Source organism: Oncorhynchus masou, chromosome 8 (assembly GCF_036934945.1).
Source record: "Oncorhynchus masou masou isolate Uvic2021 chromosome 8, UVic_Omas_1.1, whole genome shotgun sequence".
Taxonomy (NCBI): domain Eukaryota; kingdom Metazoa; phylum Chordata; class Actinopteri; order Salmoniformes; family Salmonidae; genus Oncorhynchus; species Oncorhynchus masou.
Window position 1 is genome coordinate 15,363,662 of NC_088219.1, and position 21,744 is coordinate 15,385,405.

Sequence of the window (21,744 nt, forward strand, 5' to 3'; positions counted from 1 at the left end):
GACAAATCAAACGATTTTATGGACAAATGTTGATAATATCAAAGTACGTTTTGAGTCACTGGATGACATGTATGGTTCTCCCACTGGGATTTGGGAAAGCGTGCCCTTTATTAGGCTAAAGATTAAATACATTATGATGAACTTCATAGGGTGGTGAAAGTGCAGTGATGAGCTTGATGCACCTTTTCAATAAATATCGAGTGTCTTATGATGATCGATGCTTGGCTGCCATTTGACAAATAAAACAAATCTTTGTACATAACAATCTCAACATGTTGGCTACACATGCACTCATCTAATAATAATAATAATAAATCCCATTTAGCAGACGCTTTTCTCCAAAGCGACTTACAAGTCGGCTGCATCTACAAACTCGTTGGCGTTGCAAGCGCCATGCTCTACCGACTGAGCCACTCAACTACAAACTGTTGTCTAGAGCCCACATGGCAATACCAGAATAGAAACATTAGTTATATAATGCTAAATGTTTTATGACAAAACCATCAATGTTGCTGAAAATGCGATGGAAACCCAGTTAACTTATATGTTTAATTCAGTACATTTGAATTGAACCGCAAAAGTCATTTTTATGTGGACCATGTCATCAAGCACATACTTTTATAGACAACAGGTCAATTTAATGGAAACACATCTCTGGTGGGAATATGCGCATATTTTATTTATGCAGATTTTAGAATATTTACATTAAAATGTGTCACCAATTGGATGTCACCTAGCTACTGACAAATAGCAAGCAATTGAGGTATCACTCACAAAATACCAGTTTACCCTCTACACTAACCATTATGTCCCAGCCATGTTGAAATGGCAGGTTGTGAAGGGCCAATTCATATGTAAAATTCACAGTGGCAAGCATCTGACAGGCACAACTGTCCTCAAATCAAGGGGATATCAATGTGCCAGTACATGCGCCTTGGCACATTGATTGGACCTTGCATTGAGGACAGAGAGCTTAAATGGCAAGGTCCACATACTCCTGTTGTGCCTGTTGATGCTGTGCCTTCAGCATTGTACATATGAATTGTCCCTTCACAACTTGCCATCTCAACATTGCTGACTGAACGAGATCATAATGCATTTAGGCGCAAACATGACGCAAAACATCCTTGCTGTTGTCACTTTCTGAACAGACTGTTGCTATGATAACAGCTTGTATGAGTGTGTGTTGCCCATTGTGTCTCATGCTGCTAATCTGTAGTTTGCGATGTGGAGCACAGATCCTGGGGTTGGGGCATGTGACAGCGGCATGGTTCTACCTGGGAGCCTCCTCTGGGAGAGCTGGGGAGGACAGACAACAGCTGGGACCATACTACTCTACCCTTGTACAGAAAGAAAGAAAGAAAGACAGAAAGAAAGAAAGAAAGAGAAAAAAGTGACTGACATGTTTGATAGACCTACTAATTATTAAATATGTTGTGCTGCATGTGTATGCAACCTTTTTTATTGGCTATTGGTTATCTCTACAGACACATTTGTATTGGCTATTGGCTATCTCTGTAGACACATTTTTATTGGCTATTGGCTATCTTTTTGTGGGAATTTTTATTGCCTATCTCTCCACAGACCAGTGGTGACCCATCATTCAGGGCAGGTGGGGCTTTTTGAAAAATATATGTTTAAGTATTTTTTTGGGGGGGCTTGCCTGTTTTGCATGTTATTTTGGCATTAATACGTGTCATATATCAGTTTGCAAACAATGTCAAAAAAAGGAATATATAATTGAGTTAATAACTCCGCATACAAACAGGCAGCTCCAAAATACAGTTGTTCCAGCCGAGCTCAGTGCTTTCTGTGGTGGTGGGGCCGGCCAGCAGAAAATAGGAGCATTGCACCGTGTTTGGCTCAGCATAGCACCGTGATTGGCTCAGTATTCTGTCACTCGTGGGGACACTATGTCACCCGCCTTTAGTAAGGGTCAACATCAAGAATGTGAGCCCTTTGGGTGCTGCCACATTAGAAGTGCACTTCCAAGAAGGCTCAAGGTCATTGGCCACGGAAATGACGTCAAATCACTTATATGTTCTGTAGCTTTGATTGGACTGATCATGTCAACTTACTTTCACAATCTTAGCTAGCAGTCATCATCATGAATTAAGTCTACTGGCAAATAATTTTTAATCGGGGCGGCAGGTAGCCTAGTGGTTACAGTGTTGGACTAGTAACTGAAAGATTGTAAGATCAAATCCCTGAGCTGACAAGGTAAAAATCTGTCATTCTGCCCCTGAACAAGGCAGTTAACCCACTGTTCCTAGGCTGTCATTGAAAATAAGAATTTGTTCTTAACTGACTTGCCAAGTTAAATAAAGGTAAACATTTTAAAAATCCTTGTCATATGAAGATAAATAATGAAGAGAAAATATAGATAAAACATATCGGTGCTCATCGGCCGTTGGACATAAACATTACACAACAATTTGGAGATCACAAATTCAACAATGAGTAGTTTGTAAGGAATTGGTGACAGTGGCTAACGGCAAGCATTGCAGCTGGGAAGCTGGGAATAAACAGCTCAAACTGGGAAAATACGTTTTGAACGGTCATTCAACTCGGAATTGTAAGTCCGCCATCTTTCTCTTTGATGACAAAATTTGCCCCCGAAGGACCGCCGCACCACTTTCCTGTTCAAGCACATCACAACAAAGTGAGTCCAAACATGTCTTATGCTGCCTCATAAATGATGTAATATGCCAGGGAGATATGTATACTGTAGCTCAGAAAGTAATACTAAGTGTGTGTAGTGTAGTAAGATATGAGTAGCTCATGTGCCTCACCCTAATCATTTGGACTATTTTCACCAACGCGGTTTTGTAAACACATTGTTCGTGGCCATTGTGTGCTTGTTTGCAAACTTTTTTGTACAGCTTTGAGGGTGCTACTGATAGCAGTACACTGTAAGAACAACCCATATTCTGAATTCTGTTGCTCGTACATTTCAAAAGTGCTGAACAAATAGTTATATTGACTACGTCCGTTGTCGCATTAATGTCTTAATTGAAATGACGGATTGCCTCTTATCCGCTTGTCGTCCCCTTATGCCATAGTTTGTACATCTCAATTGTCAGTAGAAACCACATTTGTTTAAGCAAGTCAGCCATATCAGCTATGTTTTTTTAAAGGCAGTAAATGAGGCTGAATTACCTGTTTTGCTGCCAGACAAGGCTCCGCTGAAAGCCAGGTGTAGCAGTGGTAAGATGTTGGGACTGTTGTTAGGACAGCTTTATGTAGAACAGTTTGTAGGCACATTTTGTCACCGTTATAGTGCAATTAATGTATTGTTTAGTGTTATGTTGTGGCTTTGCTGACGTGTCCCACTTTTTTGCCCCACCAAGATTTCCATGCTAAAATTGTCACTGCTATAGACACATTTTTATTGGCTATTGGCTATCTCTCTATAGACACATTTGTATTGGCTACTGGCTATCTCTCGATAGACACATTTGTATTGGCTACTGGCTATCTCTCGATAGACACATTTGTATTGGCTACTGGCTATCTCTCGATAGACACATTTGTATTGGCTACTGGCTATCTCTCGATAGACACATTTGTATTGGCCATTGGCTATCTCTCTATAGACATATAAAAAAAAGCAGAGAGCAGAGCACACCCTTTTTCTCTGTTTCGAGTGTCTTCACCTGCCTCTCTCTCTCTCTCTCTCTCTCTCTCTCTCTCTCCTCTCCTCTCCTCTCCTCTCCTCTCCTCTCCTCTCCTCTCCTCTCCTCTCCTCTCCTTCCCTCCCCTCCCCTCCAGTTCAAAAGCCATTTTAATAGACTGACAAGGTAATCAAGTATTGCCAGAGAGTTTACAAGTGCAACCACATGGCTCACTGAGCAGGTTGAAAGAGGCACAATAAGACAGGTTATATGCCCCATCTCTTCCTTCCTTCCTATCCTCCTCCTCCTCCCTTCCGCTTCCTTCTTCCCTTCCTCCCCTCTCTCTCTATTTATCCTTCTATCTCACACAAACACACACACACACTTGTGCCCTGCAGGTAGAGCAGTGAACTGCGTGAAGGAGTTGCTGAGACAGATTGCTGCGTAATTAAAAGGGACAGTGTGCCACTGATGTGCCCTGCTCTCTGATGTGCTCCACAGAGCCCTGCACCATGGGTCCTAAAGCTGTGTACACAGAGGTAACCTCCCCTGCCACCTCCACCTTTCTCACAGTATCTCCCAGTTGTACTCGCCTTTATTACACCTCCCAATTCTCTTTCATTTCAGATCCAATTTCTCTTCCCGTCCTCATCTAATGCAGCTCTAATCCGCTCTTCTCTTCTGGCAGTGTGGGGGGAGAGGGCACAAAGTAAACCATATATTCTATGCCACCACGTCTCTGAGCATTGTCAATGTGTTCGTGTATGAGTGTGTGAGATCCTACTGTATCAGCACAGTCCGTCTCAGCCAGACCTGAGAGGCCGTGTTGCAGGACCCTGTAATGAGGCTGTGATGATGTCGTCACGTTGGACTGAGGATAGCAGCCAAAAGCTTGGCCTCATTAGGGCAGCCACCACCTGAGCCCCTGGCTGCCCCACAGAGACAGAGCCCGAGCCTGGCCTGCACACTGACTGACTGACTGACTGACTGATCTACCGACCGAACAAACTATTGTTTCCAAACACAACACTTGTCTCTGTTCCATCATGTGGTTGTAGACATTTTATTTTGAAGAGTATACACGTAAATGTAAATAATGACACACACCCACTTGGTGAGAGGTAGTCGACGTTCCAGAGAGGTGTCAGGCTGGGGATAACGACTGAGACAGATGTTTAATGTCTAGGCATGGAGGCATCCAGAGAGGGCGGCATGGAGGGAAGGGGGCCGTATTTAGGGCATGTGATTAATGTGCCCCCTGGGACAAGTGGGGGTTGGTTGGATGGGGTGGAGTTGCAGGAGAAGTGTGATTGAGTTTTAACAGGGAAAAACATCCAATGGTAAACCTAAAATTAAAAATATGATGGGGGTTAGGTATCAATGGAGTATATCACTGATATAATACATTAACTTTTCCAGTAAATGCATCTCACATATGGAATAGCTCAGTCAACACCCTGTTTTACCCCAAGGTTATTATTTCCTGTAATGTGATACAATCCCTTGTTTTGGTCCCTTGTTGAGGACTGTGGGTTTTGATAGGTTTCTCACAGATGGCCATGTAGCTTAGAGGTTGTCTGGTGGTTAAAATAAGGAATCAAGGAATAAATCCTGGTTATACATTACATTAAATCAGTCAGCTCATCACAATTTTTATGTGAAAGAACCAACCTTTCCCCTCAGATTGAATTAAACCAAGTCTTTGATAATTTCATATTGTATGTAACTCACTGGGTCTTGTGTGTATGACAGTGTGAGTCTAGCAGCATGACAGTCCACTTGAACTTAATTCCCAAACAGATGTAACCAATCAGGTGTACTGAGGAGCCCCAAGGCCAGGGAGCAGCCGGACAGAGAGAGAGAATGAGAGAGAGATAATAGAGAGATAATAGAGATAGAGATAATGGAGTAGACATAGAGAATGAGAGAGAGCAGAGCAGGGTGAGGAGAAGGGTGGGAGGGTAGTCATCCTTCTGTCCCCTGCCCAGCCTCTCTTTGGCTCCTCCCCTCCTCCATAATCCCTATGTCAGCTTGAACAAATATCGAGAGGTAAACAGACACAGAGAGATATATATGTACTGACTGACAATATATATGCAGTATGTAACAGTATAGCTTCCATCCCGCTCCTCGCCCCAACCTGGGCTCGAACCTCTGCACACATTAAACACAGTCATTCATGAAGCATTGTTACCCATCGAGCCACAAAAGCCACGGCCCTTGCAGAGCAAGGGGAACCACTACTTCAGAGCGAGTGAAGTCACCGATCGAAACGCTATTAGCGCACACCACCGCTAACTAGCTAGCCATTTCACATCGGTCACACTCACCCCCCCTTTTGACCTCCTTTTCCGCAGCAACCAGTGATCCGGGTCAACAGCATCAATGTAACTAGCTAGCCATTTCACATCGGCCACATATACATATATATATATATACATATATATACACATACACATACACATATATTTACACATATACACATTATATATATATATACACACACACATACACATATATATATATATATATACACATATATACATATATACATATATACACATATATATACACATATATACACACATATATATATATATATACACATATATATACATATACACATTTATATATATATATATATATATATATATATATATATATATATATATATATATATATATATACACATATACATATATATATACATATACACATATATATACATATACACATATATATATATATATATATATATATATATATATATATATATATATATACATATATATATATATATATATACATATATATATATATACATATACACATATATATACATATATATATATATACACATATATATACATATATATATACACGCATATATATACATATATATATATACACATACATATATACATACATACACACACATATATATATACACATACATATATACATACACACACACACACATATATATATATACTTCTTCCGCCGAAGTCGGCTCCTCTCCTTGTTCGGGCGACGTTCGGCGACCGACGTCACCGGCTTTCTAGCCATCGCCTCTCCATTTTTCATATGTCCATTGGTTTGTCTTGTTCCATACAAACCTGGTTTTCATTCCCTAATCACACTGAATGTATTTAGTCCTCTGTTTCCCTCCATGTCTTTGTGTGAAATTGTTTTATGTTATATGGGTATTGTCACGCGCCAGACTTTTATGTTCCGTGTTTTGGGCACATTTATTTACTTATGTGCTTTTGTTTGGACTGGAATAAAAAGTGCACCTGTTAACGACACTCTGCTCTCCTGCACCTGACTTCGCCTACAGTACACACCCGTAACAATTATATATATATATATAGAGAGAGAGAGAGAGAGAGAGAGGGGGAGAGAGAGAGAGAGAGAGATCAAGACAGAGATACGACGATAGAGACAGAGAGAAAGAGAGAGATTACTGTTTATTTAACTTTTGTATATTATCTAATTGACTTGCTTTGGCAATGTTAACATATGTTTCCCATGCCAATAAAGCCCCTTGAATTGAATTGAATTGAGTGAGATACAGGATGCTACCCTCTACAACATAACCTTCACTCCAAATCAAAACTCAAAACCTACAACCTGATTTTGTACGGAATTACAGAATCACCTGGAAGGCTTACAACTACCAAATATATTATTATTCCAAAGCTATACAGCAAATGCTCTGGAAAACAACAGAAACCTGAGAACACAATCCAACCTGGAACTGAGTGAGTAATGTTTAGTCTTAAGCTATATTTTATTTCCAAAAGCCAAGAAGAAAAATGCATTACATTACTTTATAAGGACTGAATGCTAAAATTAAGTCCACCAAGCTTGATACAGCTTCAATTAGCACTGACGTGTCAAGTGAGAGGTGTCAAAGCCATTTAGCCCAACAATGGCAGGTGAGTCGCACAGTCTACTCCAACAAAATGGAGAGGCCTTAGAAGCTGCCTCCCGCTGTTCAGAGGTAATTAAAATACAGTACCCTGTGTATGTAAAGAATGATAAGGCAAGAAAATATCTCAAAATGAAGCTCCTTATGGAAAATCCAGAGACACTTTTTGCTGACTATTGTAAAAATGGGAACATCAGCAATCTCATCTTCCACACAGACTATCCCCTGGCATGGTACAGTGCTATATTAGCACACTACCCCTCTGTTAAGTGGGGGTAGGGGGGGGGGTGTTACCGAGAGGTGGAAACTCAGGATACTAGACAACGAGGACTCTGAGTCAGCTAATATAAGTCTGGAACAGTATTGGTACAGGGCAACCTCAAACAGTTTCAGCTAGACTTCACCTAATTCACCTAATCAAAGAATTCGCTCAGCAGGAGAAGCTCTCCCTTGAGAAAGATTTCCCCACCCCGAGCAGGTCAGACCAGACCTCTTCATTATGTAACCCCACAGATGAGCAACCCCAAGTGAAAAGTGAACCTCCCAGCACAGAGTACTACTCCCTCATTGAAATGAAGGATACAGTTACCCAGCTGGAGGTAAAGTAGGTCGATCTGGATCAGCAGGTGATCACACTCCAGTCAGTACAAACCCAGAGCTGGAGGTGGATAGAGACATATCTGAACTCTGGACTGGTGAGACAACTTCAACAGGAGAAAAAGTACAGAGCACTAGAGGAGAGGATCAGACTGCTGGAGGAGAGAGTGAGGGGGATGGCGTGTGACAGAGAACAACCAACTAGAGAGGTGTCTGCCCCTACAGAGAAGCCAGCAGAACAGCCCACCTCAGCTCCCGACAAAGTCTCGACACCACAGCAGAACAGTCCAACCCAGACCCTGACAACGTCAACATCACAGCGGGACAGACAAATGAAGAACCCAAAACCCAGGGGATCTCACCCCCTCTGAGCACCCCCCTGTTAGCCACCCTGATAGCCCTCCTGACAACCCTCTCACACCCACTGAGGACATACACGGGACACAGATTGTACTCCTTATGGACTCAAATGGGAAATATATACACAGTGTGTCTAAACTTTGGTGTCCAAACACCCAGCGTTCTGTCTGAGGACCAACTAGGTTCTCCTAGCCACATAATAATACACACAGGCACAATCGACCTGAGAGCACAGCAGGAAAGGGTGGCCACAGTACTCAAGGGAGTGATTGAAAAAGCTTCCTCTACTTTCCCCAATGCTCAAGTGGTTATATCCACCCTGCTACCAAGAAAAGACTTCCACCCTCCTACCATACAGCAGGTAAACGCAAGTATTTCCCTTGACTGTGCCTCAAAACCAAATGTTTACCTGGCCCACCACTCCACCCTGGACTTGAACAGCCTTTATGACCAGGTCCAAGGCAGCAGTGCCCACCTTCGCCCAGACCCTAAAGGACATCGCTCTCAAACGCAGCCCTAACACTTCACACAGGAGCAACAGATCAATAGACATCCCATCCAGACCAGTGAGACACTCTCCCAGACCTGCAGAGACATTGTCATACTACAAGAAACATGGTATAGAGGAGACGGACCCACTGGTTGCCCTCTAGGTTACAGAGAACTGGCAGTCCCATCCACCAAAACTACCAGGTATGAAACAGGGAAGGGACTCAGGGCGCCTGCCAAATGACTTAAATGTAATGTAAATGTATGCTAATTTGGTATAGAGCAGACCTAACTCACTCCATTAAATTAATCAAAACAGGAACATTTTACATTTGGCTAGAAATTCAAAAGGAAATGATTTTAACAGAGAAAAATGTATTCCTGTGTGCTACCTATATCCCCCCCCCCAACTAGAATCCCCATACCCCACACTAGAATCCCCATAATGAAGACCGCTTCTCCATCCTGGAGGGAGAAATCAATAATTTCCTGGCGCAGCACATGTACTAGTCTGTGGTGGCCTAAATGCCAGAGCCGGACAAGAACCTGACACCCTCAGCACTCATGGGGACAAACACCTGCCTGGAGGTGACAGCATTCCCTCCCCCATATGCTCCCCTAGGCACAACTATGACAACATAACCAACAAAAACAGGTCACAACTCCTGCAGCTCTGTCGCACGCTGGGTATGTACATAGTCAATGGTAGGCTTCGAGGGGACTCCTATGGTAGGTACAACTATAGCTCATCTCTTGGCAGTAGTACTGTAGACTACTTTATCACCGACCTCAACCCAGAGTCTCTCAGAGCGTTCACAGTCAGCCCACTGACCTCAACCCAGAGTCCCTCAGAGCGTTTACAGTCAGCCCACTGACACCCCTATCAGATCACAGCAAAATCACAGTCTACTTGAACAGAACAATACTCAATTGTGAGGCATCAAAGCCAAAGGAACTGAGTAATATTAAGAAATGCTATAAATGGAATGAATGTAGTGTAGAAACCTAGCAAAAAACAATTAGGCAACAACAAATTCAATCCCTTTTAGACAACTTCCTGGACAAAACGTTCCACTGTAATAGTGAAGGTGTAAACTTAGCAGTAGAAAATCTTAACAGTATATTTGACCTCTGTTTCCCTATCAAATCTAAAAATTTCAAACAGAAAACCAAAGAAAGTGAACCACAAAGACAAATGGTTTGATCAAGAATGCAAAAACCTAAGAAAGAAATTGAGAGACCTGTCCAACCAAAAACATAAGAGACCCAGAGAACCTGAGTCTACGCCATTCACTATGGTGAATCACTAAAACAATACAGAAATACACTATGGAAAAAGAAGGAACAGCACATCAGAAATCAGCTCAATGTAATTGACGAATCCGTAGACTCTAAATTGGAAAACACTAAACAAACAACAATATGAAGAATTATCAATCCAAAATGGAGATGTATGGGTAAAACACTTCTACAATCTTTTGGGATCTATAACAAAGAACAAACACAAAAAATATATACATGATCAAATACAAATCTTAAACTCAACTATAAAAAAACTACCAGAACCCACTGGATTCTCCAATTACCTTGAATGAACTACAGGACAAAATAAAAACTCTCCAATCCAAAAAGGCCTGTAGAGTTGATGGTATCAATGAAATTATAAAATATACAGACAACAAATTCCAATTGGCTATACTAAAACTCTTTAACATCATCCTTAGCTCTGGCATCTTCCCCAATATTTGGAACCAAGAACTGATCACCCCAATCCACAAAATTGGAGACAAATTTAACCCCAATAACTACCATGGGATTGGCGTCAACAGCAACCTTGGAGAAATCCTCTGCATTATCATTAACAGCAGACTCATACATTTCCTCAGTGAAAACAATGTACTGAGCAAAGGTCAAATTGGCTTTTTAACAAATCCGTACAACGGACCACGTATTCACTCTGCACACCCTAATTGACAAACAAAGAAACCAAAACAAAGGCAAAGTCTTCTCATGCATTGTTGATTTCAAAAAAGCCTTCAACTCAATTTGGCAGGAGTGTCTGCTATACAAATTGATGGAAAGTGGTGTTGCGGAGAAAACATCCGACATTATAAAATCCATGTACACAAACAACAAGTGTGTAGTTAAAATAGGCAAAAAACACACACATTTATTCCCATAGGACCGTGGGGTGAGACAGGGATGCAGCTTAAGCCCCACCCTCTTCAACATATATATCAACGAATTGGTCGAGGGCACTAGAACAGTCTGCAGCACCCGACCTCACCCTTCTAGAATCTGAAGTCAAATGTCTACTGTTTTCTGATTATCTGGTGCTTCTGTCACCAACCAAGGAGGGCCTACAGCAGCACCAAGATCTTCTGCAGAGATTCGGACAGACCTGAGCCCTGACAGGAAATCTCACAAATAGAGCCCCAGGACAGCAACACAGTTAGACCCAACCAAATCATGAGAAAACAAAAAGATAATTACTTGACACATTGGAAAGAATTAAACAGAGCAAACTAGAACGCTATTTGGCCCTAAACAGAGAGTGCACAGTGGCAGAATACTTGACCCCTGTGACTAACCCAAAATTAAGGAAAGCTTTGACTATGTACAGACTCAGTGAGCATAGCCTTGCTATTGAGAAAGGCAGCCGGAGGCAGACTGTAATGTCCGTTTTTAAGTGAAGACCAAGGTGCAGCGTGGTAGGCGTACATTTTCTTTAATATTAAATGTTCCACCAAAAAACAATTAACTCAACGAACGTAAAGCTAGGAGTGCAACACATGCAAGACACAAAGACAAGTTCCCACAACAGAAGGTGGGGAAAAGGGCTGCCTAAATGTGATCCCCAATCAGAGACAACGATAGACAGCTGCCTCTGATTGGGAACCATACTCGGCCAACAAAGAAATATAAAATAGAATATAGAATTCCCACCCTAGTGACACAGACCTGCACACTGCCCACAAAATGAGGTGGAAACTGAGCTGCACTTCCGAACCTCCTGCCAAATGTATGACCATATTACAGACACATATTTCCCTAAGATTACACATATCCACAAAGAATTTGAAACAAACCCGATTTTGACAAACTCCCATATCTACTGGGTGAAATACCACAGTGTACCATCACAGCAGCAAGATGTGTGACCTGAAAAGGGCAACCAGTGAAGAACAAACACCATTATAAATACAACCCATATTTATGTTTATTTATTTTCCCTTTTGTACTTTAACCATTTGCACATTGTTACAACAGGGTATATATACAGTTGAAGTTAGAAGTTTGCATACACCTTAGCCAAATACAGTTAAACTCAGTTTTTCACAATTCCTGACATTTAATCCAAGTAGAAAATACCTGTTTTAGGTCAGTTAGGATCACCACTTTATTTTAAGAATGTGAAATGTCAGAATAATAGTAGAGAGAATGATGTATTTCAACTTTTATTTATTTCATCACATTTCCAGTGGTTCAGAAGTTTACATACACTCAATTAGTATTTGGTAGCATTGCCTTTAAAGTGTTTAACTTGGGTCAAACTTTTCGGGTAGCCTTCCACAAGCTTCCCACAATAATTTGGGTGAATTTTGGCCCATTCCTCCTGACAGAGCTGGTGTAACTGAGTCAGTTTTGTAGGCCTCCTTGCTCACACACACTTTTTCAGTTCTGCCCACAAATGTTCTATAGTATTGAGGTCGGGTCTTTGTGATGGCCACTCCAATACCTTGACTTTGTTGTCCTTAAGACATTTTGCCACTTTGGAAGTATGCTTGGGGTCATTGTCCATTTGGAAGACCCATTTGCGACCAAGCTTTAACTTCCTGATGTGTCTTGAGCTGTTGCTTCAATATATCCACATAATTTTCCTCCCTCATGAAGCCATCTATTTTGTGAAGTGCACCAGTCCCTCCTGCAGCAAAGCACCCCCACAAAATAATGCTGACACCCCCGTGCTTCACTGTTGTGATGGTGTTCTTCAGCTTGCAAGCCTCACCTTTTTTCCTCCAAACATAACGATGGTCATTATGGCCAAACAGTTATATTTTTGTTTCATCAGACCAGAGGACATGTCTCCAAAAAGTACGATCTTTGTCCCCATGTGCAGTTGCAAACTGTAGTCTGGCTTTTTTATGGCGGTTTTGGAGTAGTGGCTTCTTCCTTGCTGAGCGGCCATTCAGGTTATGTCGATATAGGACACGTTTTACTGTGGATATAGATACTTTTGTACCTGATTCCTCCAGCATCTTCACAAGGGCCTTTGCTGTTTTTCTGGGATTGATTTGAATTAACTCAAATGATGTCAATTAGCTTATCAGAAGCTTCTAAAGCCATGACATAATTTTCTGGAATTTTCCATGCTGTTTCAAGGCGCAGTCAACTTAGTGTATGTAAACTTCTGACCCACTGGAATTGTGATACAGTGAATTATAAGTGAAATAATCTGTCTGTAAACAATTGTTGGAAAAATAACTTGTGTCATGCACAAAGTAGATGTCCTAACCAACTTGCCAAAACTATAGTTTGTTAACAATAAATTTGTGGAGTGGTTGAAAAACTAGTTTTAATGACTCCAACCTAAGTTTATATAAACCTCTGACTACAACTATGCATAAAAGGACATTTGTAATGTCTTTATTCTTTTGGACCTGTGAGTGTAATGTTTACTGTTTATTTTGATTGTTTATTTCACTTTTGTATATTATTTACCTCACTTACTTTGGTAATGTTAACATACATTTCACATGCCAATAAAGCCCCTTGAATTGGGGAGAGAGAAGAGAAAAAGAGAGAGCAGAGCAGGGTGAGGAGCACGGTGGGAGAGTAGTCATCATTCTTGAACTTCTGTCCCCTGCCCAGATTCTTGTAAGATCATTTTGGATGTTCAACTAAACAGCTTTGAGATGGCACATAATGAATTCTCACATTACCGAATCACAACGATTGTTGAATAATCTAGGACACTGAAGGCTGTGTAAACATTCATAATGTATACTAATAGTTTTCCCGAGCAAATGTTGTCTTGGGATTACTACTCATTTAATGAACCCTGACCTGAAATTACTCAAATCCAGCTGAGACGCTTATAGAATGCTTAGCAGAGAAAGTTAAATGACCCTATCCTAATAAGGATGGAATTCATCACTTTCACTAGAGTTTAGCCAGGGCTCTCTCCCAACAATACATTTTGCAAGCAGAGTGAATTCAATGAGTATTTGAGTAAAATAATATTAAAGATTATTCCCATGGTAACCTTGTATCAATTAACTGTTCCTCTTTTAGAAATATAATTTCCCCACCAATGTTATGCTCCAATCAAGTGAATCAACTGCTATTTCACATCTTATAAGAGCATGTGCTAATGTTGACATTTCAGAGTTGTTTGTAATGTAGGAAATCTAATTTACAATGTGGGAAACAAAGTCGTGAAAAGCTTTCAGAAGATGGCTGTGAATAGTATCTTCTGACTTCGCCTGCTTTGGGGTTTTGTTATGCAAGTGAACAAAGTCTTGCTGTTTTTCTGTTGAAGCAAAAAGATAAGGAATACGTTTACCTTAGCTTAATACAACATCACTGCCACAGATACATTTACTGTATATGGCAGGAGCACAATGGGAGCGGATTGCAAAAATATCAAGAATGTTCCTGAGTGATGAAAACAAGTCATATAACTGCAGACGTTGAAGAAGACAATGATACTGGTATTTGTTGTCAATGGGACAGAGAGGCAAGAAGAGCTCAGTTGAGATGAAAGCAGAGACAAGTCAAGAGAAAAAAGATGAAAACAATAGCTTTACAATTTAACAGTTGAGTATAGCACAATAATTAATACTAATCAAAAGCTCTTTTGTTGTGGGTTTGATATTGAAGACGATGTGTTTGTGCCTGTTAACAGTACAAGGCTTCTGAAGGCTCTATTCAAACAGAGCTGATAGAAGTAAATGAGAGGGAAAGACGGGTGATAGAGTTCTGGGAGACCTTCTGACGAGACAAATGAGGCCATGATGCTCCTGACGAGACAAATGAAGCCATGATGCTCCTGACGAGACAAATGAAGCCATGATGCTCCTGACGAGACAAATGAAGCCATGATGCTCCTGACGAGACAAATGAGGCCATGATGCTCCTGACTAGACAAATGAAGCCATGATGCTCCTGACGAGACAAATGAGGCCATGATGCTCCTGACGAGACAAATGAAGCCATGATGCTCCTGACTTGAAGCCAATGCTCCTGATGAAGCCATGATGCTCCTGACAAATGAGACAAATGAAGCCATGATGCTCCTGACAAATGAGACAAACAAATGAAGCCATGATGCTCCTGACGAGACAAATGAAGCCATGATGCTCCTGACAAATGAAGCCATGATGCAAACAAATGAAGCCATGATGCTCCTGATGCTCCTGACGAGACAAATGAAGCCATGATGCTCCTGACTTGACAAATGAGGCCATGATGCTCCTGACTTGACAAATGAAGCCATGATGCTCCTGACAAATGAGACAAATGAAGCCATGATGCTCCTGAGACAAATGAGATGATGCAAAAATGAAGCCATGATGATGCTCCTGACGAGACAAATGAAGCCATGATGCTCCTGACGAGACAAATGAAGCCATGATGCTCCTGACGAGACAAATGAGGCCATGATGCTCCTGACGAGACAAATGAAGCCATGATGCTCCTGACTGAGGCCATGATGCTCCTGAAAAATGAGGATGCCATGATGCTCCTGACGAGACAAATGAGGCCATGATGCTCCTGACGAGACAAATGAAGCCATGATGCTCCTGACGAGACAAATGAGGCCATGATGCTCCTGACGAGACAAATGAAGCCATGATGCTCCTGACTTGACAAATGAGGCCATGATGCTCCTGACTTGACAAATGAGGCCATGATGCTCCTGACTTGACAAATGAAGCCATGATGCTCCTGACTTGACAAATGAGGCCATGATGCTCCTGACTTGACAAATGAAGCCATGATGCTCCTGACGAGACAAATGAAGCCATGATGCTCCTGACTTGACAAATGACCATGATGCTCCTGAGACAAATGAGGCCATGATGCTCCTGACTTGACAAATGAGGCCATGATGCTCCTGACTTGACAAATGAAGCCATGATGCTCCTGACTTGACAAATGAAGCCATGATGCTCCTGACTTGAAGCCATGATGCTCCTGACAAATGAGGCCATGATGCTCCTGACTTGACAAATGAGGCCATGATGCTCCTGACTTGACAAATGAAGCCATGATGCTCCTGACTTGACAAATGAAGCCATGATGCTCCTGACTTGACAAATGAGGCCATGATGCTCCTGACTTGACAAATGAGGCCATGATGCTCCTGACTTGACAAATGAAGACTTGACCCATGATGATGATGCTCCTGACTTGACAAATGAAGCCATGATGCTCCTGACTTGACAAATGAGGCCATGATGCTCCTGACTTGACAAATGAGGCCATGATGCTCCTGACGAGACAAATGAAGCCATGATGCTCCTTACGTGACAAATAAATAGGGTGGAATATGTTAAAATGCTGCAGTATGTGGCTCTAGTTTGCAGCCCAAGCTACAGGAAAGAGTCCGTCCTTGATTAAATAAATAAATATAAGGATCCATTTTTCATCCTTACTCATCCTTTAGCATGACCACAGGCATGTATTATTTTCTCTCTGTGCCCCCCTCCCTTGTCTCCTCCTTCTCCTGTCTTTTCCCAGGATCCCCCCCTTCTCTCTCAGTGGAGTGAATTAGTAAAAAGAGTACCCTAATAAAAGTGTCCAGGGGAAGCTAGGCTGATTAAATTAGTGTAGATAGGACCGTCCGTCCCCTGGCTAATCTGGAACGCTATCTGCCGGCCAATGCATTAGGACCATTAACTGTAGTGCACTGGAGTGTGTGCTGGGCTACAACTTGCCTGCCTCCCTGTCCCATCTCCAAATCTGTCCCAACCCCCTCCCCCCCAGGACCAGCTGATATGATCCATTGCTGTCAGTCATCCTCATATCCTCCTAATTGCTGTAGATAGGAGCTTGCTGCTGCTTGTAAAAAATAAACCTGTAGCCCCCTCCATTCATTTTAGCACAACGATATAGGGACCATACTTACATACATACAGAGCCCAGCAACAGTCTTTCTGCTTGCTTGCACCTGTACTGCAACAACATGACTCCACTAAATTGAACGAGCCCTGGGAACGGAACCAGAATGCATACATCTAGATTATCAGGTTAAATGCAAGTGTTAAGATGACAAATCGTGACTTGAGATGACAAATCATGACTTGAGATGACAAATCTTATAAGTGGAGGGAACAGCTTGTTGTAGTTAAAGGTTGTGTCATGTCTTTACTATCATTAACTGAAGACTGATAGTTTTTATCAAAGATACTCTGTAATTAGTTACTATGTGATCAACTGATTAATCACGTAACTAATTAACTATGAAATCGGGGCGCCAAGGAAAAACATTCCGATTACAAAGTTATAATTTCCTAAAATAACTTTTCAGATATTTTATCTGATCAATTAGTCTTAATGAATTATTTACTTTACCTCACGTTACCTCACGTTAGTCTCATTCCAAACCAAATTGTTGGTTACCTGGATGTCATAAGGTGAATTCACCAATTTGTAAGTCGCTCTGGATAAGAGCGTCTGCCAAATGACTTAAATGTAAATGTAAATGTAAATCTGCACAAACCCAGTCTTCACTATGAGTCATCCATACATCAATTGTCTTAAATCATTTATTTATTACTAACTAAGTAATTCACAGAAATGCATAAATAAACAAACAAAGGTAAATGTCATGATAGGAGGATGTGCCCTAGTGGGCTGAACCGGCATGGCGGCTTGTTAGACAAAGGGGAAGTGGGGGTCGACTAAGACGTCACTATAGAGGTAATTATAACAATTAAAATGCAGATCCTTTACACATGAACGCTCACTCATTCAGGAACAATTGCAATATATATATTTACGCTCAGTGTGTCGTCTCGATCGCTGGTGAAAAGTTTGTGTCTTTTGTAGAATTGTCTGTCTCTCTCTCTCTCTCTCTCTCTCTCTCTCTCTGTCTTGGTTAGAGGGGATAGTTCAAAGTGACATTCGTTATAGAATGGATGTTTTTGGCGGTTGTCATTCTTGATACCGAATTCCTAGCTGCAGACGAGTAATTAGACTTGTTCTCATTCTGTCAGTATCGATAGTCTAACCCCGTGGTATGGTTAAAAGATTCTACAACCTTTGTCCCCCTCCTAATGGAGAAAAATATGGTCTGCTGATAATTTCTCAAAGTTGGGTTTTATTCAGAATGGCAGAAAAGGGCCTGTCCCAAGATGTCTGACCCTAACTGGGATCAGGGGTTTCCTCTGATTTAGTTCAAATCCAATTCCCTTTTTGAGTTTTCCTTCATTTAAACAGTCCAAAATCACATTGTAAAATTGTGTAAACAGTATCATACTCACTCATTCATCTTATACAACAATTATATGTAAACCTTATATCTGGGGCTATTATATAAACAGTGTTATGGTAATGTGGCCACACCGCCTCCCATGAGCTTCCCAAGTTGTGACAAATGGACCAGTTCGTAGCTGGATTCTTCACCGATCTTTTACACTTTCTCCGGAACATGAAATTTGTTCATACCTCAAGTTCTGTAAGGTGGAAGGATTTCCTTTGTCTCCATGAAAAACTACTCACTGTAACTGTGTGTCCATGAGGTCTTTCAGGAATTTACGACCACTGACCACAGCAGCCTAGTTGAAGGAGGCAAGGGGGGAGGCAGGGAGAGGGGAAAGGGGTTGCGATACTCAAAGAGGCCAACGTCATGACAGTTGGCAGGATGTGTACATGTGGACGTGTGTGTTTAGGTGAAGGGGAATGGGCTCTGGTGACTGGTGGCCCTGGAGATCACGGCAATGGACTGGAGTGGGAGAGAAAGCTAGTGTTGATTCATCCCTGCTCTGAAATTTTTCAGAAATCAGTGCAACATGACATCTAGAAATGTGAAGTGGAGCAAAGGTCAGAAGGATAGGTTTTTGATTTATCATGTGCTTGGAAGTCGTTTTGTTCAATCTCCCCATCCTCTACCCTGACCTCTAACTATTCCATAGCGATCTGAAAAGCCCAGCTAATCTCCCTGGGTTTGCAGGTCAGCATACAATATGTCTGACGTTGAACAGAGAAGAGCAGGGGAGCATTGTGTATATCTGAGCCCTCGCAACACAACACTGACTCATTGACCTGCATGACATCATCCAATCCCCACTCTCTTGCCTCTGGATCTCACCTAAACTCACAAACACACACACACACTCCCGTTGTCTGACATGTCTCCTTACATCATCACAGAAGCACACACGCACACACTCTCCCTAACAAATCTGACACGAAGCCATTGTAAACTTAGTAGAAGATGGTGTGGAAGATGGCTCCAACATACATGGCAGCTCTGCTTCTTGCTCCTTAGCAACTTTGCAGTATTTTGTGTGTGTGCGTGTTATTTTACAAGCATTTCACTACACCAGCATTAACATCTGCTAAATATGTGCATGTGACCAGTAAAATGGGATTTGATTTGATCTTGCTCACCACCTCGCTGTGGGTACTGATGCTGTCCGCCTTGCCCTCTCTGTGTTATTTATTACCTGTATCAGTGTTTTATTTATTCACAGCAGCCATGTAAGTGATCAGGGAGTCTGTGGCGGCGTGCAGTGACAACCAGAGCCGGTGATATCCAGCCTATTAACTTGTTGACACTTTGGGGTCAGGCTGACGCTGGACTAATGTCGAGTGTGACAGAGTGGAACCTCTTCATTATCCCACTGTATTGTTCTCATTGCCGAGGGCTTGCTCACTGGCTCTCCTCTCTCTCTCTTCTCTTTCTCTCGCTCTCCATTCATCCATGCCCCTCTCATCTTGCCCATCTTGCTCCTTCATCTCTCTGACTGGATAAAAGTGAGCGTCTGCCAGGTACTCTTTTTTTTAACTCACTTTTTCCACCTTCCCTCCTTTCCATCCATCCCATCTTTTTTCCTCTCTCCATCCCTCCCTAATTACCTCTATCATTTCAGCCCCTTATTTCCTCATCTTTCGCTCGCCTACTTTCCCTCGTTTTGTTTATTCTCATTTTGCTTTTCCTGTCAGTCTGCTCTCTGCCCTGGGACGGTCCCGTCAGTCTGTTCTCTACCCTGGGACGGTCCCGTCAGTCTGTTCTCTGCCCTGGGACGGTCCCGTCAGTCTGTTTTCTGCCCTGGGACGGTCCCGTCAGTCTGTTCTCTGCCCTGGTACGGTCCCGTCAGTCTGTTCTCTGCCCTGGTACGGTCCCGTCAGTCTGCTCTCTGCCCTGGGACGGTCCCGTCAGTCTGCTCTCTGCCCTGGGACGGTCCCACCAGTCTGCTCTCTGCCCTGGGACGGTCCCGTCAGTCTGCTTTCTGCCCTGGGACGGTCCCTTCAGTCTGTTCTCTACCCTGGAAAGGTCCCGTCAGTCTGCTCTCTGCCCTGGGAAGTCCCGTGCTCCCTGCCCTGGGACGGTCCCGTCAGTCTGCTCTCTGCCCTGGGAAGGTCCCGGTCCCGGGAAGGTCCCGTCAGTCTGCTCTGGGAAGGTCCCGTCAGCCCTGGGAAGGTCCTGGTCCCTTCAGTCTGTTCTCTACCCTGGGAAGGTCCCGTCAGTCTGCTCTCTACCCTGGGAAGGTCCCGTCAGTCTGCTCTCTGCCCTCTGCTCTCTACCCTGGGAAGGTCCCGTCAGTCTGCTCTCTACCCTGGGAAGGTCCCGTCAGTCTGCTCTCTACCCTGGGAAGGTCCCGTCAGTCTGCTCTCTACCCTGGGAAGGTCCCGTCAGTCTGCTCTCTACCATGGGAAGGTCCCGTCAGTCTGCTCTCTACCCTGGGAAGGTCCCGTCAGTCTGCTCTCTGCCCTGGGAAGGTCCCGTCAGTCTGTTCTCTACCCTGGGAAGGTCCCGTCAGTCTGCTCTCTACCCTGGGAAGGTCCCGTCAGTCTGCTCTCTACCCTGGGAAGGTCCCGTCAGTCTGTTCTCTACCATGGGAAGGTCCCGTCAGTCTGCTCTCTGCCCTGGGAAGGTCCCGTCAGTCTGCTCTCTACCCTGGGAAGGTCCCGTCAGTCTGCTCTCTACCATGGGACGGTCCCGTCAGTCTGCTCTCTGCGCTGGGAAGTTCCCATCAGTCCCCCTCTATTATTTGTACAGATTTTCCCGTCTCTCCTCCTGACCTAACACTCTCTCTATTTGTCTGCAATTTTCTCTCTTTTTTTATTTTTTCTCTTTCTCTTCCCCTCTCCGTTTGGTGCAACATAAAACACTCACTTGGAGGTCTGATGACAAACTCCCCCAGCCTGTTCTCCAAACCCCCTGTCCCAAAGCCTTCTCCAGAAGGCTTGTGACTGGCTGCATTGGCCAGCTGCTGTAGAATCTACGGAGAGAGTAAACAATAGTAGAATCATTATGCATTATAAGCAGAATGAGCTGGCAAGATAAATCTTTCACTCTCTCGCCACTTCCTCTCCTGCTCTGTCTCTCTTGTCACTTGTTCTCTCTTCCTATATCTCCTGAATGATGCAGGCATAACATTTCCACTTTATTCATTTTCAACTTTTTTTGTAAAACTGCATGTCAACGTTTTGTGCAATTTTCCTTGTGTGTGTGAGAGAGAACTTGTTAGGTTGCTACAACACATCATACAAACACATTTTTTTACACTTTATATGTTG